Raw genomic sequence first — 24,746 nt, 5'->3', positions numbered from 1 at the left:
GCTTAAAGGCATCCAGAGTGTTTAAATTATAAAATTTACGCAAAAGCATATATTTAAAGCAATTTTTTATGGCTTTTTCACCATTCTATATAATATCGACTATTTATTGTATTCATTGAAAACATTGCAAAAAAAGGATGTAAATTTCTATATGAATTTCTTTTGGTGGGGGCATAATCTGATTATTTTGAAAGATTGTAATAATAGAAATGGCAATGATGGGACTCGAAACAAAACATGCAACATGCCTTTTGTTTTTAAAGAGACTAGAAGTAGAATCTTTTACTACTGACATTAGATTGATAAATGTGGTGTAAAATTACATACTTTTTTTTGAATGTGGTAATGATGCTTGAATTCATCACAGGGTATATTCGTCATTTTCATTTGAAATATCTTGCCATTTCACTGACATCAAAATAAAAGGGCAAAAAACATGTGCATATGAATATCTTGCAAGTTAAAGAAAATAATAAAAATAATAATAATAAATACAAGTAAAAAATATAAACACATATTTTTTTGTAGCTTACAAAAATATTGATAGTAGTCAAATAACAATATATCGCACAACTTAAATGATACACAAAGTTATCAGTTATCAGTTATGGGTTATTTAGAAAAAAAAAACTAAATTTTGATCCCATTTTAGATAACATTCAAAAATAATAATTTACAATCTAAACCTAAAGTTCGATTTAATTTTCAGCTTGTGGTAGGTTTCTATATAGTAAAAAAGTCTTCCAAAATATGATTAAAATGTTATGTTCTTTGTACATTATGCAAACAATATTTATTTGCATAAAAGTAATAGTTTGACCACTTTTATGGAAATTATCTAATTCTTTTATTGCCGGATTAAAAACTTATAAATAGAATAAAAAGACAAAACAACAAAAATAAATAATAAATACGATTTTTGGATTAAATTGTAAGATATAAAATATTATCTAAAAAGTAAAAAAGAAATATCAAAATTTTAGGTTTTACTTCGAAATAACCCTACAATATTCGAGATTTTATTTAATTAATTTACAATAGGAAGTGCGTGATTACAAATCTTTATTTCTTACGTGACCACAAGCACATATTAAACCTATAATATATATAATCAAATAAAATAGTGGATTAAGTATCACTTATTTTGTTAAAAAAATCGTTTATAAAGAGCACATTATAATTTAGATATTTAATCAGTAATTAAATCTTTTAAGATTATTTTCAAATTAAGGTTGCGTTTGATATAGTAGCTGAAAAATTACCTGATAGTTGAAAATCTAATTGTTAGTCGAAAAGTTAAATGTCAACTTATAAACTAAATGATAAAAAAAAATAACTTTTAATAAAAATAAGTTGATAAACCAGGTGGAATATATAAAATTACATTTAAAAGAATATATTTTTTATAATTAATTATAGATATATTTGAAAAAAACAATTTAAGAAGCTTTTGAAAACTAATATAAATGGGGTTTTAAAAAATTAGTTTGTAATTTACTTTCTGTTTGACAAACATGACTATTTAAAAAATAAATTATTTTATCAAGAAGCTGCCGCGCAACACAACCTAAATATAATGGCTTTAACGCCAAACCATAATTGACAATCGACAATGTTAACTTTTGTAAAGGGAGTATAAGAATGAAAAACATTTAAAAAGAGGGCATAGCAATGGTGGGAGATAACGGAAACATAACAGAGTTGACGTAGTGGGTCGAGGAAGTGTAACGGCGAGATGGGGCCCATGTGGACCATATCACCACCACGATGGCACGAACATTGTAAAGAAACAAACAAAAACATAGAGGGATAAAAATGGAAAATAATAAAACTGAAAGGGGTAAAAAAGAAAAATACAAGAGCTTTAAAAAGAACGTGAGAGAAACAGAGAGAGAAAGAAAGGAGAACGGGCCAAGGCGTGCTTCTCTGTGAATCCTCCTCTCTCTCTTCTAACTTTCTTTCTCTCTCACTCACAAATACGCACCAAACAATAGTTATTAGTTGAGATTCTTTTCGAATTGCATATGCAAATCGAGAACGATTCATCTGAAGCTGTGAATTGATCAGAGAAAAGAATTTAGATCAGCTTTTCTTCTTCAAGGTATAAATCATAGATTGTTGTTTAATGTTTACCGATTCCGTGAGAAGTTTGTTTATTATATGTTGATTTGACATTTGTGTATTCGATGTAGATATTTCTTAGAAGTTTTTATCGGTTTTGTATTCGATTTGGATTACCAACGAAATGCGTAGTTTGTTGTTTACGCAGAGAACCTGTATGTCTGCTTCCTGATTCGAATTATTGATTCTTGTTTCTGACACGATTGATTTGAATCTGCAGGTACTGTTTTCGGATTCTCTGGCTATTGATCCGTCCTGAGAAATAATTCCAACGGTTTAATTTGGTGATGGCGTCGTCGACGTTGATTTCGGATCCGGTAACGAACAACATCGAAAGAGCACGTGATTTATCGAAGAGAAGAAAGAAGAAGAGAATCCATAGGCAACCTACTGGCGATCAGACGATTGAGAACTCGAATAACAATAACAACCAGATTATTTCATGGAAATCCGAAGCTCAGCAACAAGTATACAGCTCAAAACTCCTGCAAGCGCTCCGCAATGTCCGGATCAACTCCGGCACGTCTCCGCCTTCTGCTCCCCGCCGTGGACGCGCCGTTCGTGAAGCGGCCGACCGAGTCCTTGCAGTAACAGCGAAAGGTCGGAGTCGATGGAGCCGTGCGATTCTCACGAACAAAATCAAGCTTAAGTTTATGAAGAATAACAGAAGACAGAGAGGGACCGCTGTCACAGCAACAGGGAATAGCCGGTTAAAAAAGCCGCGAGTGAGTATTTTAAAGCTGAAGACAAAAAATCTACCGGCAGTGCAAAGGAAAACACGTGTTCTCGGCCGGTTGGTTCCCGGTTGTCGGAAACAACCGTTGCCGGTTGTATTGGAAGAAGCAACTGATTATATAGCCGCTCTTGAGATGCAAGTTAAAGCCATGGCTGCCCTCGCCGACCTTCTCTCCGGCGGCTCCAGTTCGACTTCCGGCCCCGGCACCGGCGCTATGATTCTAAGTCAGCTCAGTCTTAGGCAGCCACCACAGAGCTTGTAATATCCACTCTCTTTCTTCTTTCTTCTTCCTTCTTTTTTCTGATTTTATATTTTCATCCACCTACGCCTCACGCCACTGTTCAAATTCATTCTCTACCTTAATTTTTTTTTTCTTCTTTCTGTGATGATGATGGTAAAAATTTGTCTTTCCAGGACATTGTGTAGACAATAACACCCCACCAAGTTAAAACTCACAGTCAGTGTCCATTCCTATTATTCTTTCTATTATACTATTTTTTTGGTTTATCCTAAAATTACTAGTATAAATTTATAAATCGTCTATATAATGCACTTACAAATATCGAAAAACAACCTATACTCCATTAATGAACTAGAGTTTAGTACAAATTTTTTACTTTATTGATTATATACATCTAACTGAAAATGAAAATGAACAAGAAACATAGTATTAGTTTTGTTACTTCTTTGATGCAATAGACTTCTAAAATTTTCTACATGTTTGTACAATACCATTATTGCAATGTAGAGTTCCATTTTTGTACTAGATTTAGCTTTTTGCCGGCACTAAAACTTTTGTCTAATGTTTGTCATCAAATAGAAGATTGTATATCTCATATAAACTTATGTATGTCATCTCATCTGAACAGAATTCTGATTTACCTCTCATATAATGTTCTTTTAGTGGGACGGAATGATCGGATCTAAAAGAATAACATAACACTTGTAGTTAAGCAAAGACATGGTGGATGTTTAATGGCCATTATATAATCTTGATCAATACCACAAATAGTGGATGATGCTTCGAGGATAAACGTTTAATCATTTAAAAAGTATATTTGGCAAAAGTTCTTGTGACCAATGTTGCAAGAGAGTTGAAAGACTAGGGTGTTTGTTTTTTTGCAATAGGGGCAAGAGCCCGGGATTTTTGAACCATTGCTTATGATAATAATAATTTAACTTTGTTTGATTAACCACTTGGATTATACAATTATATATCAAACATACTTTACAACTCAAGCATTAGGTTTTCAATGTTAATAAACATGGGAGATGGGACTTTTGAAGGGTTTTGATTGAGTTGTAACATAATAATTGAGATTCCCATGCTTTAATTAAATTAATCCCCTAAGGCCTAATCTTTGCTTGGTGTGGTTGGTCTTGGCGGAGGAAAAGAAAAAGAAAAACTTAGAATATGATGACTTTGTATGTTTATTAATAAAAAAGAATAAAGTATATTATAAAACAGATTTTCGCGGTTGACCAAAATTTACAGTTTCAATCCAATATTTATTTTTTGTTTCAAATTAGCGTTTAAGTGCAAAATTTATTTCAGTTTTGATGCATGACCCATGTAAATTTAACATTTTTAATATCTTTATCCTTTTATTTTATTAACTTATTAATTTATAAGAGGCATACTTTAGCCAATCACATGCTATCAAAAAATGAAACACCACATCATGAGGTTTTGTTCCTTGGGCACACATCATGTAGAATAATGCTAAAGCTTCTTTACATATCCCATTTTCAGCTAAACGCGACACCATTGTTCTCCGTGTGATTATACATATGTTGGCCCACGATCTTGGTTTAAGGGTTGTTGGTTGGATAAGTTTTGAGTGGTGTTAAAGATTGCTTGAGGCGTAGTGGTTTCATGAATGGATTTGAGGAAGAGTTCATGACCCTTAGCTTGATAGAGGTCACATAAGGCTGGTCTATGTTTGGCGGCACATTGGGCAGTGGAGAAAGTTCAAAGAAATGGCTAAAACTGCATAAAAACCAATGCGAATTATCCATATCATCAACATAATGGCCAATGACGGAAAGTTGATCACATATATTCTTGAATTTGCGACCATATTCAGCAACAAAGGAGTTATCTTTTAGTGTTTGTCATGATTATGGGCGTGTTCGGCAAAAGTAGCTGGTAGCGGGTAACTTGTAGCGGGTAGCTTGTACCTTGTAGCTTGTAGCGTTTTGTTAAACGCTACATGAAGTAACATTTGGATTTGGAGCGTTTTGTTTAAACTAAACGCTAGAAGCTTGTAGTGCCAAACGAGGCTTTCTGTTCAAAACGGAGCGTTTTGTCAAACGCTAGAAGCTAGAAGCTCTCAAACGCTCCCAGACGCTCCGTGTCGAACACACCCTATACATAGCTGCAAGGGCACGACATATCGACCAAGCATCTTTGAGACCAAGGGCTTCAATTATAACTTCTGCAGAAAGAGAAGATCAAATGATAATGAGGACACGTTGATCACCATTTTGCCGAGTAGATGGAGCTATCGACATAACCTAGAAGTTTCAAGTAAGAGAGAAGTTGTAAGATTTGATTTCTCCATAGAAGATAGTTTGAAAAAGAAAGCTTAAGAGTGAGTGTGTGAAGAAGGATAGATAGAGGGAGGGAGGATTTATCGGCAGGGGCATATATTAGGGTTAGGAAAGGACCGGTTTAGGCTGATATCATGTAAGGTTAGATATATTGACCGTACATATTGTTGGGGTATGAAGTCTTGTCCAACATGGAACACTTATATTACAATGGAGCACTTAGGGTTCATGGAGCATGTGACAAAGGAATGGATCATCTGAGAAGGGAATGGATCGTCTGACAAAGGAACGGATCAAGTGCCAAGGGAACGGATCATATAAAAGGGGGTTTGGAGCACCTGGAAGAGGTTTGGAGCACTTGGGAGTGATATGGAGCAACAAGGGGACCTTGTTGCGCCATCTGATGAATGGATGGGCCAAGAAGGATGTTGTTGCGCCATAAGCATTCCTTCTTGCGCCATCCTGCTCCCTCTTGCGCCATGAGGTATCCCTCTTGCGCCATGGAGTATACTATTGCGCCAAACATGTTATTGTTGTGCCAAGGTGGTGATGTTGCTCTAAGCTAGAAGTTCTTGCACCACACTTGAAGCCTGTTGCACCATCCTTGCGCATGTTGCGCCATCATGGTGCAAGATGGGTCATTTTTGTTCCTTGATGAGTCATGGTATCCCTGATGAGCCAAGTATGCTATGAAGTCCTCTATGATGCTCAAGATCGTTCAAAGATGCTCAGAAGTTAATATTGCTCAAGGATTACACCATGTTGTGCCACCATGATGGATGTTGGACCATTAGTGTTCATGATGCGCCACCTGTACATCGTGATGCTCCACTATGGTCAAAGTGGTCCATCATGTGGGTTGCTGATGCTCATGGGTTGTATGACATGGAAGAATGTTCCAGAAGATGTTGCATGGCGGAATATGATTGGTTGTCACCATTCATGGGATTATGGGCCAACGAGCTTGGCCCATTAGGGTTTTAAGTCTGATCCCTCAAGTATAAATAGGCTCATACCCCCATCATTGTAAATTGCTAGATTTCTATGAGAGCTCAAAGTGAGATACAATTTTGAGTATTTGTAATAGTTCCAGAAAGTTAATAAAATCATATTTCTCTTGTTCGCACGTGGACGTAGGTCATCTTGACCGAACCATGTTAAACATTTTGTTCTTTTGATTTCGTTTTTCAGAATATTTCGTGAGTTCATCGAAGTTTGTTTTTGATATTTTTCTGAAGTGTTTAACTTGTTTTGTTGTCACCCAACAAACTAGTATCAGAGCTATGGCTGAAGACGGGAGAGTTAAGATTGAAAAGTTCAATGGAAAAGATTTTGGTTTCTGGAAGATGCAAATCCTCTACCAAAAGAATTTACATGAACCTTTTTCAGAAGATAAGTTGTTCCTTACGAAGCAGGAGGATTGGGAGTTGTTAGATCGGCAGACACTTGGTGTGGTGCGTTTATCCTTGGCAAAGAACGTTGCTTACAACATTGTCAATGAGAATACAACTTATGGGTTGATCAAAGCGCTATTTAACATGTACGAGAAACCTTCAGCAACGAATAAGGTTCACTTAATTCGACAATTGGTAAATCTAAAGATGAAGGAACGTGGTTCAGTGACTGATCATGTCAATGAATTTAATTCAATCTTGTCAAGGTTGACATCGGTTGAGATTAAATTTGAATATGAAGTCCAAGCATTGCTACTATTATCATCATTACTCGAAAGTTGGTCAGGAACAATGACAACAGTCAGCAACTCAGTTAGAGGTGCCAAGCTGACATTCGAAGGCATACACGACTTAATCCTTGGTGAGGATGTACGCAGACGAAGTGCTAGATAATCCTCTAACATTCTTCTTAGTACTGAGGAAAGAGGAAGGAAGTCCAACAGAGGGAGTGGGGGTAGAGGAAGATCAAAGTCGAGGAAGAGAGGTGTATCGGAAACCAGGAAGGACATCACCTGTTGGAACTGCAAAAAAAATTGGCCATTTCAAGAATCAATGTCCTAAGCCTCTTGCAGACAAAGGCAAGAATGAGATGAACATTGCATCAAAATCTGAAGGAGATGCTCTTATCTGTGCAGTTGAAAACTCAGTTGAATCCTCGATCATAGATTTTGGTGCGTCATTCCATGCTAGTCATTCCAAATATGTAATGCAGAATTTTAGGCAGTACCAAGGGAAGGTCAGACTAGCAGACAACAAGAGCCTTGATATTATAGGTGTTAGGGATGTGGTCCTCAAGACTACTTTGGGCACGAAGTGGACTTTGAAGAATGTCAAGTTCATTCCAGACTTGAAAAGAATGTTGATATCAATGGGGAAACTTGATGATGAAGGTCACCATGTCACTTTTGGTGATCATCAGTGGAAGGTGACAAAGGGAAACTTGGTGGTTGCCAGAGGTCAGAAGCAGGGTACACTTTACATGGTGGAAGTTTCTGATGATGAGGCACATGTTGTTGAAGAAGTTGGAGCATCCACTCTATGGCACCAAAGACTTGGACATATGAGTGAAAAAGGAATGAAGATGCTTGCCTCCAAAGGAAGAATTCCAGATCTGAAGAACGTGACAGTAGACTTATGTGAGCCATCCGTTCTTGGCAAATAGAAGAAAGTTACTTTCGTGAAGATATGACATCCACCCAAGACACAAAAATTGGAGCTTTTTCATTCAGATGTTTATGGTCCCACTTCAGTTGCTTCATTGGGAGGATCTCGATATTATGTTACTTTCATCGATGACTGCACCAGGAAAGTTTGGGTCTATTTCTTGAAGCAGAAGTCTGAAGTTTTCAGTTCTTTCAAGAAATGGAAAGCAATTTTGGAAAATGAAAACTAACTTGAAAATTAAGTGTTTTAGATCCGATAATGGGGGTGAATACAGTAGCAAAGAATTCATTGATTTCTGTGCTGAACATGGAATCAGGATGCAGAAGACCATTCCAGAAACACCTCATCAGAATAGAGTAGCTGAGAGGATGAACAGAACATTGAATGAAAGGGCGAAGAGCATGAGACTGCATGCATGTTTACCCAAGATGTTTTGGGCAGATGCGGTCAATAAAGCTGCATACCTAATCAATAGAGGACCCTCAGTTCCTATAGGGTTCAAGATTCCAGAGGAAGAATGGCAAGGTCGCGAGGTTTCATTCAAACACATGAAGGTCTTCGATTGTGTCTCGTATGTAAAAGTCAAAGACTCTGAGAGAGACAAGTTAGAGGCTAAGTCAAGGAAGTGCACCTTTATAGGTTATGGGTTGGACGACATGGGATACCGCTTTTGGGATAACGAGCATAAAAAGGTTATCAAAAGTCGGGATGTGGTGTTCAATAAGAATGTGTTATACAAGGACGAACTTGCTAGGGGCTCAAGCAGTAACAAACAACCATAAAATGAAGAACACGTTGAGTTAGAAGAAACTTCAGAATAAGACATTATAAAACTTGTCAGTACTCTAGAGATAAGTGAAAGTTCAGGAAGTCATGGGAGCTCTAATGAAACAGGAGAGAGTGAGAGCATGGATGATAGTAGTTCAGGGAATGAAGGTGTATAAACTGAAACTCCTACCGTCTGTAGATCCACTAAAGTACGAAGGCCTCCAGTCAGGTATTCTCCTTTAGCAAACTTCTTGTCGCTGAAAAAGAATGGTGAACCCGAGTCTTATCCAGAAGCCTTGAGGACGAAAGAATCCATACAGTGGAAGAAGGCTATGGAAGAAGAATAGAGCTCACTTGACAAGAATCACACTTGGTCCTTGGTCAAGCTCCCAGCAGGGAAGAAAGCACTGCAAAACAAGTGGGTGTTTTAGGTTAAGGATGAGATTGATGGCACCAAGAGATACAAGGCTAGGTTGGTAGTCAAGGCGTTCCAACAGAAGAGAGGGGTTGATTATAATGAGATCTTTTCTCTAGTTGTGAAGATGACTAAAATCAAAATAGTTTTAGGAATTGTGGCGTTTGAAGATCTTCATCTAGAGCAACTAGATGTGAAAACAACTTTTCTCCATGGCAACCTTGAAAATGACATCTACATGGCACAACCAAAAGGTTTTCCCACAGTTGGAAAGGAAAATCTGGTGTGCAAACTAAAGAAAAGTCTGTATGGTTTGAAGCGGGCTCCAAGGCAGTGGTACTTGAAGTTTGATAGCTTCATGCAGAGGAATGGGTACAGAAGATGTGAAATGGATCACTGTTGTTATTTGAAGAAATTCAAGTCCTCTTATATCACCCTATTGTTATATGTTGATGACATGTTGATTGTTGGATCCGACATGTAGGAGATCAACAAGTTAATGAAGTAGTTGGCCAATGAGTTCGAGATGAAGGACTTAGGGGCTGCTAAACAAATATTGGGCATGAGCATAGACATGGACAGAGTTACTGGTACAGTAAAACTTTCACAAGCCACGTACATCAAGAAAGTTTTAGAAAAGCTCAGCATGGCAGGTGTGAATGCCATAAGTACACCATTCGGAAGTCAGTTGAGACTTTCCAAGAAGCAATCCCCAAAAATAGAAGAAGACAGAGAATGCATGGCTAAAGTTCCCTACGCATCTGCAGTTGGTATTTTAATGTATGCAATGGTTTGCACCAGACCAGACATTGCTCATGTAGTGGGAGTTGTGAGTAGGTTCATGTCAAATCCAGGAAGACAACATTGGGAAGGTGTGAAATGGTTGTTACGCTACTTAAAAGGAATAATTGAGTGTTCCTTATGTTTCAGAAGAAAATAAGTAGTTTTAGAAGGGTTCGCTGATGCAGACTTAGGTGGATGTGCAGATTCAGGCAAGAGCACATCGGGTTATGTGTTCACAATTGGGGTACAACAATCAGTTGGATGTCAAGGTTACAAAAGAGTGTTTCTCTTTCAACCACGGAAGCAGAATACATGGCACTTGAGGAAGTTGCCAAAGAGCTCATATGGTTGAAGATTTTCTTGTCATAACTTGGAATGCAACACGAGGATTGTGTACTGCATTTTGACAACCAAAGTGCAAGTCACTTAGCAAAGAATCCAGTGTTTCACAGCAGAACGAAACACATTCAGATGAGGTACCATTTCATTTGAGATTTAATCAATAAAGGAACCCTAAACTTGAAGAAAATCCTTGGAACGAAGAATACAGCTGATATGTTCACCAAGGTGGTTACTACTAAGAAGTTGAAGCTTTGCATGGTTTCAACTGGCCTTTCAGAAGTTTGAAGAAAAGGGTTTGGCAGAGAGATAGAGAGAGGAAGTACTTTGAGGAATTGTAAAATTTGAATGGCAGATGAAGTTGTTCAATCCTTCAAGTGGGAGATTGTTGGGGTATGAAGTCTTGTCCAACATGGAGCACTTAGATCACAATGGAGCACTTGGGGTTCATGGAGCATATGACAAAGGAATGGATCATATGATAAGGGAATGGATCGTATGACAAAGGAGCGGATCATACAAAAGGGGGTTTGGAGCACCTGGAAGAGGTTTGGAGCACTTGGGAGTGACATGGAGCAATAAGGGGACCTTGTTGCGCCATCTGATAAAGGGATGGGCCAAGAAGGATGTTGTTGCGCCATAAGTGTTCCTTCTTGTGCCATCATGCTCCCTCTTGCGCCATGAGGTATCCCTCTTGGTCCATGAGGTATCCCTCGTGCGTCATGGGGTTTCCTCTTGCGTCATGGAGTATACTATTGCGAAAAGCATGTTCTTGTTGCGGTAAGGTGGTGATGTTGCTGTTGGATTAGGTGTCTAAGCTTATTATTATAATTGATATATACTTGAATGTATGGTAGCACAGTCCTTTTGAGTTGCCCTCAAACCTAGTAATTGAATAGGATAACTTTTAGAGAGAGAGATACTGGTTTGTTAATTTATTATATGATTAATAAATTAATTAAAAATCAAAATAAATGATTTTTTAATATATTATGAGAATAATATATTAATTAGAAATATTATTATTTAATTGAGAATTAATTAGAAATTAATTGGAATTAATTTTGAGATTAACTGGACTAATTAAAAAGAACATGGGTTAAAGTGTAATTGTTCAAAAGTTGAGCAAGAGGCATTCTAGAACCTCCCTAGAGCCATGGATGATTTTAGGAGGGTCTAAGGTTTCTAGAATTATCCTTCGAGGATAATTAGGAAGCTAGATAATTACCAGAAGGAAATAATATTATTTTATTTCTTTTAAGGTTATCTAGGGTTTCAAAGATGCACTATATAAGGATCCCTATACTTAGCATTTTCGGCCATGTATTCAAGACCTAAGGATAGCCAAAATTCTGATATCTCTCATCTCTCTCTCTTCAAGTGACCTTGGTTGCTAGGGTTTGGGTGTGAACCATTAGAGGCACGAAACTTGTGGTGCTTGCTTCGAATAGTATTTCAACAAGGATTGATTTGATTGTTTACTACAACAATCAAAAGGTATGTAATTCCTAACTTGTTTGTAAATTTAGAAAATACCTAGGGCTCATAGGTTTCTTTTTGTTCAAAAGAATGTTACTTCAATAGTGTTATGACATAAATCTAATAAGTTGCATGTACCCTTTAAGTGTTAAGGATTTATCCGCGTTATTACATGTAAAACCCATCAGTGGTATCATATCGTATGGTTGTCTAACAATTGAATGTACATTGTTTGAACCTGAACAAATCGAATGTTTTCTGTCGGACTGATCTCACGATGTGAGATTGAATGCTCATGACGTTAGCACAGTTAAATTCGAATTTTGTTTTCTGTTAAACTTTCTCATGATGTGAGCACAGTAAATTTCGAAATTTTGGATTTTCTTGCCTAATTTGATTTATATGGTTGTTATTTGGTAATTATCTCTTATTAAATCTGCCAAGTCCGATTTTTGGTCATATTAGATAATTAAATAAAACCCTAAATGTTAGGAGATAATCATAGACAAGATAATGATTAATTATAAGATTAATTATTATTATCCTTATGGGTCTTATTATTAATTTAATTAAATGATTAATTAAAAGATAATTAATAAATCCATAAAATGGTTTGAGTTTATTTAAATTAAAAGTTTAATTTTTTAAAAGATTAACCCTTGTATTTTATAAATGTTTTAAAATACACCTTATACTACATACATACATATATACATATATATATATATATATATATATATATATATATATATATATATATATATATATATATATATATATATATATATTATAATTAAAAGTTTAATATATATTATATATACAAGAATAGCCAGTCAAATCGCTAGTACGCATCATTCACGAAACCATGATATAAAGAGGGTATAAGGAAGTGGCCTATAAAATGGTCGTTGAATGGGTGTCCACTCTCACCCACCGCTCTCTTGTGTGGTGGATGGTCGTTAGCCGAACAGATTTGATAGGACATAATCTTATTAATAAGTATAATGACATAAAGTAACTAAACTATTTTTAAAATCCCACTCTTAGTTACTTTAGGAAAAATGTGAAATGTATGCTAATCCATGAAAACGCACATCATATTTTATATGTCGTTAGTGGAGCGTGTGTGGTTAACCTGCACACTAAGAGGGACTATAAAGAGATATGATGGACATCTCGGAAAAATTATCGTTGTTGATGGAGCGTGTGTGGTTAACCGACACATCAATGTGAGATGATAAATGACATCGAGGTTGTCAAACGAGTTTGCATGGTTATTCACATCTCGTTTGTGATCCTCGGCATCCCAGCCACAAAAGTGAGAGCATAATCCGAGATTAAACATGCCATTTATTAGATTCAATGAATCTCAAAAAGATCTTGGAGTTTCATAAGATTGAAATTGGTAAAAGTTTTACCTACCTAAAATAGATTCGAATTTGATTATGACATCCCTCTTCAAAGTTTGAATCGAAAATATGGATCCTAGCCTTAATTTAAAAATTATGGGTTAATGATTAAGGATTAAAATCAACTAACTTGAATTATCTTTTCTCCCATTATAGATGTCAAGTCAAGAAAATAATGGTCTTCCTCATTCTTTTGGAAATGGTTTTCCTCTATCATCTGAAGATGATCTTCCACCTTCTAATCAAGGTGAAAATGTTTTCTATTCTTCGAGAAATGGTGGAACTGGACATCATGCTTCTTCAACTCTTCCACCTCCTCCTCCAGTGACTCTCCCAACGTCACGTTTTCCTCGAGTTGAAAGATACAAAACTACTCAAGCCCTATTGGCATGTAGACATCAAGATGGTAATTTTTTGTGTGCGCATGTTCTGGAAATGAAATCGTACATTGACAAGTTGGATAGAATGGGTGTCTTTTTCCCAAGGGAGCAAGCCATTGATTTGGTTCTTCTTTTGCTTCCTAAGTCATATGGTCAGTTCATTGAGAACTTTCATATGAGGAAAATCGACGTGACCCTTATTGATCTGACCTAAATGTTGATTGTTGTTGAAGCAGAAATGCTTAAGAGCACATCTAAAGCAGAAGTGCTTAAAGGGTCTAATTCCAAAGTTTCCATGGACATTGACAATGGTGACAATGGTGGTCCAGAAAAGATTTGTCTTCCTAATGGAAATGGGTCGGCCAAGGTCAAACTGTTTGATCATATGGTAAAGAGAAAGGCTAGTTCTGAGATAGTTCCATGTGTTAATCCTAAGGAGTCCATATGTTTCTATTGCCAATTGAAGGGACATTGGTTGCGAAGCTGCCCAAAAATACCTGAAAGATCTTAGAGATCGTGAAGTCAAGTTGTGTGACTCTACTTCAGGTACATCCATTATCTAAACTCCATTATCTTAACAAGTTTATATTCATAGATACTTAATACGTGATGTGATGATCACATTTTGATGTTATTGCAGGATCTAAGAGAAAGAAGGAAGCGTACGTAGAGTGTGTTAAATTTGATCAAGGAAATGGACTTCGGTCACATGGTTCGATGATTGGATTTTGGAGCTGCTAATAAGGAGTTAGCAGAATTTAATAGATTGCTATTACTCTTCGGAGATGACTAGAAATGTAGTTTTTCATTTTATGCTTTGTAAGGACGGGTTCCAATTTTTCGTTTATTTTCAATAAAAGTGAAATTTTTGTTTATTTGTTTGCCTCATTTTATACATTTCCTTGCAATGACATTTATGAAAGTGTTGATTACATTTATAATATTAGCAATATTAATTTTGGATTTGATTCTTATGATATCGCTTGTGGTATTGTCATAATTGACCAAGTGAAAAGAAATCTCATCACCAAATGGACAAATACTCGGTGTTGTACAATTCAAATTGTAAAGTGTATGATAATATTTTTCATTAGAAAATTTTGACTAATTCATTCATCACATGTTTATGTGAGTCAAGTTAAGGACTAATGGATCTAGTACATGTTGATGTAGACTATTCAGATCCACCACAAAGGATGATAACTATACTCGTCATGATTTATTGATGTTTCAGTAAATATGGTTGTGTTTATAAGAGTTAGAATAATTCTGATACTTTGAAAAGATTCAAAGAGTAGCAGAATGAATAAGAAGAATCTGTCAGGCTGAAAGATAAAAGTTTCTCCAATCTGAAAGGAAAGGAGAGTACTTTAGTATCATGTATGTGATCATCTTAATAATTGTGGAATTATATCACAATTGACTCCTTGAAGAACATCTTAGTACAATTGTACGACTAAGAAAAGGAATCAGAAGTTGTTGAAATAGTTAAATCAAGAGATGAATCATAGTTCGTTTCCAATCAAATCTTAGAGTGATAATCAAGTTACTACAAATCGATCTTGAAACTCATTTCTGACTAAGAAGGTTGAAAACACCTTGAAATATGTGGAGTAAATATGTTTCCTTACTCTAGTACATATATAACTGGAGTTGTGATGTCTTTCATTAACGAGAAACAAATGATAAACTTGATGGGTTTTGAGCATTCTAACACTCCTATGGTGTACATGCAACCCTAGAAATCTTGGATCTATGTTTTCTCTAATATTCATGCAAATTTGATTTTCCAAGGTTCTCATCCTAACTAGTAGAATGACATACCTTTCTTGTAGCTTGGAATCCTTAAGACCTTATGAGCCTAGCACCCTGTAACACCCCAAGTCTAGGTATACCTTGTGAACCTTAATCAATTGAGCATTTTTTTCATTTGGCCCTTGGTAGAGAAAAAGTGATTAATGGGTACGCAGAGCGTACTAAAGTGTACGCTCAGCGTACACATGTGCCTGCTTTAGACGCGGAGGCCACCTAGTATGTTGGGCGTACCGGAGGGTACGCTGGGCGTATTAGGCCCAGAATGTAAACCCTAATTTGAGGTGTAGCCCTATATAAAGGAAGTGATGGCCTCATTCATGGCCACCATTCCCAGACACCAAACCTTCCTAACCCTAAATATTCGTCTTCTTAGCTGGAGAGTGCATTGAAGAGCTTGTGAGCATATTCTTGTAATCTTGAAGAGGAGAAGGAGCTTTAGAGAAGAAGATTGAGAGTCCAGGCTTTTGGATCTGAGCTTAGCAGTGAGGAAAGCTTCACATAGAGGTATAAAGCTCCAAGCTTTCTCACTATTTCGTTTTGTGCATTTTCATGGAGTATTTTAGGGTTTTGTCCCAAAAGATGGAGACTTTATGAGATAATGAGCTCCAGAGACCTTGATCTACCCCTTTCAGTGTATTTTGTGGATTAGAGTGATAAAAATCCAATCTTGGACGTTTAGAGTAAGCCATGCATGAGATATGAGCTTCATGAGGAAAGATGATGGATGTTTTGAGTGTTAGTGACCCAAACAGCCATGCAAAGGCTTAAAGTCACTGACTTTATGGATTAAGAGACATTAGGGAGTCCAAATCTGTGATATGAGCCAATGTCTTAATGGATTAAGACCAAATACGTGAGGATAGTGAAACTGGGAAGTACGCTGGGCATACTCCTAGTACGTGCAGCGTAGGGGTCGAGCATCCCCGATGACTTGCATGGCAGCCGATTACGTCCAGCGTAGAGAGCTGGTACGCGCAACGTACTCCCTGCCGTTGACTTTTAGGGTTTGGTCAATTTGTGGACTATAAGGCCATGGAGGGGTAAAATGTTCTTTTTCCCTTCTGTGAGTTTGTAAAAGGGTTAGCTTAGCTTCAGTGAGAGCCTTATTAATTAGGGATTATAATCATTGTGTTAGGCGAAGGCTAGACCGGTGATTTGAGTTCGAGACTATCCGAGTACTTACGAGGTGAGTCTTCTCACTATACCTACCCTGAGTGGTAACCTATGTGTGACCGGAGGGTCTTGTGTGCATATATTGTGATTTGAGTTATCCTGCTTATTTTCTTTGTGCTTATTGTGTATATGTTGTGCTATTGAGTTAGGACGGGAGGGTCCATAGAGTTAGGACCAGGGGGTCCATCAGAGTTGGGGGACTAGAGGGTTCCACTGAGACACATTGACCGGAGGGTCTTACAGTGTTATAGCCTCGAGTGGCTAATGTGTGTATGTGGTATTTTGGGGAACTCACTAAGCTTTGTGCTTACCGTGTATGTGACATGTGTTTCAGGTACTTCTCAGGATCACGGGAAGGCGTCGGCTTGATTGTATACACGCCAGAGATTTGAGTCATGAGGATCCGGGATTTATTATATATTCAGTTTTTGGGATATGTGTTGGATGATTTGATGCTATAAAACTTTTTGAGATGTTTGAACTGAGAAAAATGTGTTTTGAAATTTGAAAATTTTGGTTTAAAATTTACGTTGTTACAAGTTGGTATCAGAGCCTTGGTTTGAGGGATTCGGATGCACCTTCGGGTATATCTGGACTCAAACTGAGGATTTGAGACAATTTTTCCAAAGAAATGAAATTTTCTAAAAAGAGAAAGAGTTTTAAGAGAAATCGAGATGGAGCAGTGTGTACAATCAGCCAGATCCCGAACGGTGATTTCCCAAAATACCCTTACTTAGTGTGTCATGAGATAATTATGATATGATAGTGATGCATGCTAGAGAATAAGCTAAGTATTACCTATCTTAGGGCTAGAGTTGCCTGATTTGTGATGCCTTAGCTTAGGAGTTGTTGTTATCTGTTATGTGCTTTGAGTATGTGCTAATGAGAGTAGTGAGCAGGAGCCCTTAGAGAGAAAATTTTGAGTCGAGAGTAGTCTGATACTGAGAGAGATAGAGTACTTGGGAATTAGAATCCTAGGAGGAGGACTTGGGGTGACTACAGGCCGGGTGTGGAAGGTAGTATTGGGCCCGTACTACTGAAAACACCAGATCTGTATGCAATCCAAGTAAGAATCCTTAGGAAGCTAAGGAACAAGTAGGAATGGGTGATCGAGTGTGAGTATGCTCGAGCGAGTCTCTGATAAATTGTATTGTGTTTCAGAGGCATCATAGTGGCTACACGCCACAACCCCGAGCGTAGTAGGACCAGTGACGAGGAGATCTGGAGGATGATTCATGAGGAGGTGGCAGCAGCCATCTGAGCAGAGATTCATGAGATGTTTGGGTCTATCAAGACCACCCTGATTGATACATTTGATGAGCGATACGCTGCTATCACTGATGCTGCTGCTGCTGCCGCCACTGCAGTTGTCGCAGCTGCTAGGCCACAGGGAGGTGACTCGTTGTTGTTCCGGGAGTTCAGCAACACGAAGCCACCAGAGTTTGATGGGACACAGGATCCGATTGCTGCGATGAGATGGATCTCTGATACTGAGGGGTGTTTTTACACATGTTCATGCCCAGATCACTTGAGAGTTTGGTTTACGCTGAACCAGCTTCGCTTGGGGGCGAAGGACTGGTGGAAGTTTGTGACCGCCAGTTTCACCTCTGCAGATCATGCTGCGGTGAAATGGGAGAGGTTTGTCCAGTTGTTCCGAGACGAGTATGTTCCCCCGGTGGAGAGGGAGCGGTTGGCACAGGAGTTTTTGTCTCTCAAGCAGAAGACAGAGTCAGTTTCTGAGATTTTGAGGATGTTTCACGAGAGGGCGATGCTCTTCCCTGAGCACGTGTCCACTGAGCAGGCACGTGTGAGTCGATACTTGAGCATACTGATGAGGGATATACGAGAGTTCGTGGCGAACTCGTCGTACCGGACATTGGCCGAGCTTCAGGCCAATGCCAGGAGGAGGGAGATTGAGCTTGAGCTGCAGACCAGGGAGGAGGAGGAGTCCCGGGGTAGGGACCGGAGACCAGTACAGTCGCAGCCAGCGACGAAGCGGGCTAAGCCCGCTGATACCAGAGCTGGGGGCCAGAAGGGCCGCACTTGTGGCAAGTGCGGTAAGAGCCATGAGGGTTCATGTCGAATGGGGATTTGCTACAAATGTGGCAAAGAGGGGCACATGGCGAAGGATTGCCCCAAGGGGTTCTCGGTTTGCTTCCATTGCAACCAGACCGGCCACCGAAAGGCCGAGTGCCCTCAGCTCGTACAGTGGTGAGCACAGGGATCTGCATCTGCTTCCTTGCGTGCTACTGAGAGTCGGCCATCGAAGGCCGAGGTGTCGAGGGTTCGTGGAAGAGTCTTTCAGCTGACAGCGGAGGAGATCCGCGCAGCACCTGACGTTGTGGCTGGTATGTATTCTTATTATTATTTTCTTGAGATATTTTTGTGCTTATATATTGTGGTGTATAGGTACTTTCCTTGTGAATTTTCTACCTGCCTTGGTGTTATTTGACTCGGGTACGAGTCGATCTTTCGTATCCGTAGCTTTTAGTCGCCACATCAGTATTCGACGTGAGGAGTTGAGTCGACCTCTGAGGGTTTCCATAGCCGACGAGCATGCGGTTTTTGTTACTAACGTGATCGGTCAGTGTACTCTGGAGATTTTTGGTGTTGAGTTCCCGATAGACCTGGTGTCGATCGCTATGGGTGATGTCTGTGTCATTGTGGGCATGGACTGGTTGAGTCGATTTGGAGCCATGATAGACTGCGAGCGTCAGTTGGTGACTATACGAGACCTTAGTGGGGGAGTGCTTACGGTGTATGGCGAGGGCACTCGGTCTGGATCAGCCTTCTGCTCTGTTACCCGAGCGAGACAGAGTTTGCAGTAGGGTTGCATGGGTTTTCTGGCATACGTGATGGATACGATGGTTGCCGCTGAGAGACCGAGTTCTATCTATGAGGTTCCGATAGTGTGTGAGTTTGCTGATGTTTTCCCCGAGGAGTTGCCAGGTGTGCCTACCGAGAGGTAGGTGGAGTTCCGGATTGATTTGATTCCGGGTGCGGCACCTATTGCCAAGGCACCCTATCGACTTGCGCTGCCAGAGATGCATGAGTTATCCTCTCAGCTCCAGGAGCTGTTAGGAAAAGGGTTCATTAGACTGAGTAGCTCACCGTGGGGAGCTCCGATCCTTTTTGTGAAGAAAAAGGATGGTTCACATCGAATGTGCATTGATTATCGGGAGCTGAAAAAATTGACGGTTAAAATCCGTTACCCACTTCCGAGAATCGATGATCTGTTCGATCAGTTGCCGGGGGCATCTTGGTTCTCCAAGATTGATCTGAGGTCCGTATATCATCAGATGAGAGTTTCTGAGGAGGATATTCTGAAGACGGCCTTTAGGACTCGTTATGGGCACTATGAGTTTGTGGGGATGCCCTTCGGGCTCACCAACGCACCGGCAGCGTTCATGGACCTCATGAACCGGGTGTGTAGTCCCATGTTGGATCGATCGGTGATCGTGTTCATCGACGATATTCTTGTGTACTCGAGGTCCAGAGAACAGCACGAGGAGCATCTTAGAGAGGTTTTGGGAGTTATGAGATCAGAGAGGCTATATGCTAAGTTCTCCAAGTGTGACTTCTGGTTATGAGAGTTTCAGTTCCTAGGGCACCTCGTTAATCAGAATGGGATATTGGTCGACCCGGCCAAGATTGAGGCAGTTATTTGATGGGAGGTGTCGAGATCCCCATCCGAGATCAGGAGTTTTCTGGGATTGGCCGGTTATTATCGGAGATTTATCATAGATTTCTCCAAGATTGTCGTCCCCTCACCAGGTTGACCCGGAAGGGCATTACTTTTACTTGGGGTCCCGAGCAGCAGGCCTCATTTGAGACTCTTCGCCAGAGATTGTGCGAGGCCCCGGTGTTAGCCCTTCCCGAGGGAGTGGAGGACTTTGTGGTTTTCTGTGATGCATCGATATCTGGGTTGGGTGCGGTACTGATGCAGAGGGGGCACGTGATAGCATACTCCTCGAGGCAATTGAAGCCTCATGAGACGAGATACCCCACCTACGATCTGGAGCTGGGGGCGGTGGTGTTCGCCCTCAAGATCTGGTGCCACTATTTGTATGGAGTCCGGTGTACCATATACACGGACCATAAGAGTCTGAAGTATCTCATGGATCAGCTCAACCTAAATATGAGACATAGGAGGTGGTTGGATGTGGTGAAAGATTATGACTGCGAGATCTTGTACCATCCAAGCAAGGCTAATGTGGTAGCTGACGCCCTGAGCCGTAGAGCAGAGGGTGCTCCGATCTGAGATATGTGTATGAGGATGACGGTGATGACTCCAGTCTTAGATATCATTCGGGAGGCCCAGGTGGGGGCCGTGAGACCGGAGAACCGCAAGAGGGAGCGGGTGATTGGTCAGGTGTCCGAGTTTGTGACGGATAGTCGAGGGCTTATGACCTTCCGAGGGCGGATTTGGATGCCCTACACGGGAGGAGCTCGACGTATACTGATGGAGGAGGCGCATAGATCGAGGTTCTCGATCCATCCCGGGGCCACTAAGATGTATTTGGATCTGAAAAGAGATTATTGGTGGACCTGTATGAAGAGGGATGTTGCTTGGGTAGTTGAGAGGTGTTTGACCTGCCGCCGGGTCAAGGCAGAGCACCAGCGCCCACATGGTCCATTACAGCCACTGGAGATTCCCCAGTGGAAGTGGGAACAGATCTCTATGGACTTCATCACCAAATTACCGAGGACTGCGCGTGGAGTTGACGCAATTTGGGTGATAGTGAACCGTTTGACGAAGAGTGATCATTTTCTTGCTATTAGTGAGAGATCTTCTGCGGAGAAATTGGCTGAGATCTATGTGAGAGAGGTGGTATCTCGACATGGTGTGCCGATCGCGATAGTTTCAGATCGATACGTGCGCTTCACTTCCATATTCTGGAAGAAGTTTCACGAGGAGTTGGACACGCGCCTGTATTTTAGTACTGCATACCACCCGCAGACGGACGGGCAGAGTGAGCGGAAGATTCAGACACTCGAGGACATGCTGCGTGCCTGCGTCATGGACTTCAGAGGATGAGTTTTCCTATAACAACAGCCACCATTCGAGCATTGGTATGCCTCCCTTCGAGCTTTTGTATGGGAGGAGGTGTCGGACTCCTATTTGTTGGGGGGAGGTGGGACAGAGAGTGATGGGTGGCACCGAGATAGTGTTGAGCACGACTGAGCAGATCCAGCAGGTTAGACAGAGATTGCTGACGGCCTAGAGTCGCCAGAAGAGTTATGCGGACAGGCGACGATCCGAGTTAGAATTCCAGGTCGGATATTTTGTCCTCCTGAAGGTATCCCCATGGAAAGGAGTGATCCGATTCAGGAAGCGGGGCAAGCTGGGGCCCCGATACATCGGTCCTTTTAGAGTGACCGCCAGGGTAGGCAGAGTAGCCTACCAATTGGAGTTACCTGTAGAGTTGAGTCAGATACATAACACCTTCCACGTGTCCCAGTTGAGGAAGTGTGTAGCGGACGAGGCGGCAGTGGTGCCATTAGAGGACATTCAGGTATAAGCAGGCCTGAATTATATTGAGATACCGATTGCGATTTTGGGTCGGAGGGTGAAGGTTTTGAGAAAGAAGGAAGTGCCCCTGGTTCTGGTCCAGTGGCAGCATCGGAAGTGGTCCGAGTCGACTTGGGAGCCGGAGTCGGAGATGCGAGAGCGGCATCCGGATCTATTTGCGGAGCATGACTTCGAGGGCGAAGTCTGATTCTAGTGGGGGAGAATTGTAACACCCCAAGTCCACGTATACCTTGTGAACCTTAATCTATTGAGCATTTGTTTCATTTTGCCCTTGGTAGAGAAAAAGAGATTAATGGGTACGCAGAGCGTACTAGAGTGTACACTCAGCGTACTCATGTGCGTGCTTTGGACGCGGAGGCCACCTAGTACACTGGGCGTACCGGAGGGTACGCTGGGCGTACTAGGCCCAGAATGTAAACCCTAATTTTAGGTGTGGCCTTATATAAAGGAAGTGACGGCCTCATTCCTGGCCACCATTCCCAAACACCAAACCTTCCTAACCCTAAATATTCGTCTTCTTAGCTGGAGAGTGCATTGAAGAGCTTGTGAGCATATTCTTGTGATCTTGAAGAGGAGAAGGAGCTTTGGAGAAGAAGAGTGAGAGTCCAGGCTTTTGGATCTAAGCTTAGCAGTGAGGAAAGCTTCACATAGAGGTATAAAGCTCCAAGCTTTCTCACTATTTCGTTTTGTGCATTTTCATGGAGTATTTTAGGGTTTTGTCCCAAAAGATGGAGACTTTATGAGATAATGAGCTCCAGAGACCTTGATCTACCCCTTTCAGTGTATTTTGTGGATTAGAGTGATAAAAATCCAATCTTGGACGTTAGGAGTAAGCCATGCATGAGATATGAGCTTCATGAGGAAAGATAATGGATGTTTTGAGTGTTAGTGACCCAAACAGCCATGCAAAGGCTTAAAGTCACTGACTTTATAGATTAAGAGACATTAGGGATTCCAGATCTGTGATATAAGCCAATGTCTTAACGGATTAAGACCAAAAATGTGAGGATGGTGAAACTGGGACGTACGCTGGGCGTACTCCCAGTACGCGTAGTGTAGGGGTCGAGCATCCCCGATGACTTGCATGGCATCCGAGTACGCCCAGCGTAGAGAGCTGGTACGCGCAGCGTACTCCCTGCCGTTGACTTTCGGTTGACTTTTAGGGTTTGGTCAATTTGTGGATTATAAGGCCATGGAGGGGTAAAATGGTCTTTTTCCCTTCTGTGAGTTTGTAGAAGGGTTAGCTTAGCTTCAGTGAGAGCCTTATTAATTACGGATTATTATCATTATGTTAGGCGAAGGCTAGACCGGTGATTTGAGTTCGAGACTATCCGAGTACTTACGAGGTGAGTCTTCTCACTATACTTACCCTGAGTGGTAACCTATGTGTGACCGGAGGGTCTTGTGTGCATATACTATGATTTGAGTTATCCTGCTTATTTACTTTGTGCTTATTGTGTATATGCTGTGTTATTGAGTTACTGAGTTAGGACCGGAGGGTCCACAGAGTTAGGACCAAAGGGTCCATCAGAGTTGGGGGACTGGAGGGTCCTACTGAGACACATTGACCGGAGGGTCTTACAGTGTTATAGCCTCGAGTGGCTAATGTGTGTATGTGGTATTTTGGGGAACTCACTAAGCTTTGTGCTTACCGTGTATATGACATGTGTTTCAGGTACTTCTCAGGATCACGGGAAGGCGCCGACTTGATTGTACATACGCCAGAGATTTGAGTCATGAGGATCCGGGATTTATTATATATTCAGTTTTTGGGATATGTGTTGGATGATTTGATGCTATAACACTTTTTGAGATGTTTGAACTGAGAAAAATGTGTTTTGAAATTTAAAAATTTTGGTTTAAAATTTACGTTGTTACACACCCCAAATGTGATGCCTCAAATGTTTCACACAACACCACAGCTCTTTGAATAACTTGAGCGAAGAACACTTTCACTCAAAAATCGGCTAGCCCTCCTTGTCTTGTATTAGTGGCCGATTTTGCTCCATATGAGGTTTCTTATATAGTGTGTCACATGTAGGGTTACACCATGTAAACCCTAATGTGCATGGCTTTTCATTTCCCCCATGATCCATGGGTTTTAACCTCCATGGAGTATCCATGGAGCACCCAATGGGTCCTAGCCCAATCTAGTGAATCATGAACCATAAGCCCACTACATAAGAATGAATGATTTACAAATCAATCCCCATATATTTAATTAGTCTCTTTTTTATCACAAAATTAATTCTTGATCAATACTAATTAAATAATATGATTTCATATTAATATATTAGAATATATTAACAAATCATAAGTGAACTTTTTCTCATTTTGTCTATCCAATTGTTGGGATGCCAAGCAACCTAAATGGACCATGCCAAGCCGGTTCAAGTACATACCAAATATAGTTATGGACTTAGACACCTTATCCAACAGTCTCACACTTGGATAAGTCTTATAACTATAGCTGCAAGTATGACTTCAAGAACCGACCAGCAATCGTAGCTCTTTCAAAGTCTCGCGGAACTAAGATGACGATGCGGCATTTAAGATAAGTGATCATATAATCCTTTGTTCTAGATATCAGCCGGACAAATATATGGAACAATGTCGTACTTATT

At 40.2% G+C, this 24,746-nt stretch overlaps 1 pseudogene across 1 annotated transcript; it reads left to right on the top strand.

Moving 5' to 3' along the window:
• Nucleotides 1-1,891: 1,891 nt before the first annotated feature.
• On the top strand, nt 1,892-3,312 carry LOC145147438 (transcription factor bHLH148 pseudogene; annotated as a pseudogene). The gene is made up of 2 exons (XR_013728347.1): nt 1,892-2,101; nt 2,342-3,312. The product of XR_013728347.1 is annotated as a transcription factor bHLH148 pseudogene (transcript).
• Nucleotides 3,313-24,746: the final 21,434 nt, after the last annotated feature.

This window comes from Lactuca virosa, chromosome 1 (assembly GCF_052849685.1).
Source record: "Lactuca virosa cultivar CGN04683 chromosome 1, Lactuca_virosa_CGN04683_v6, whole genome shotgun sequence".
NCBI classification, from domain to species: Eukaryota; Viridiplantae; Streptophyta; class Magnoliopsida; order Asterales; family Asteraceae; genus Lactuca; species Lactuca virosa.
This window is presented reverse-complemented; position numbering and strand designations above follow the sequence as displayed.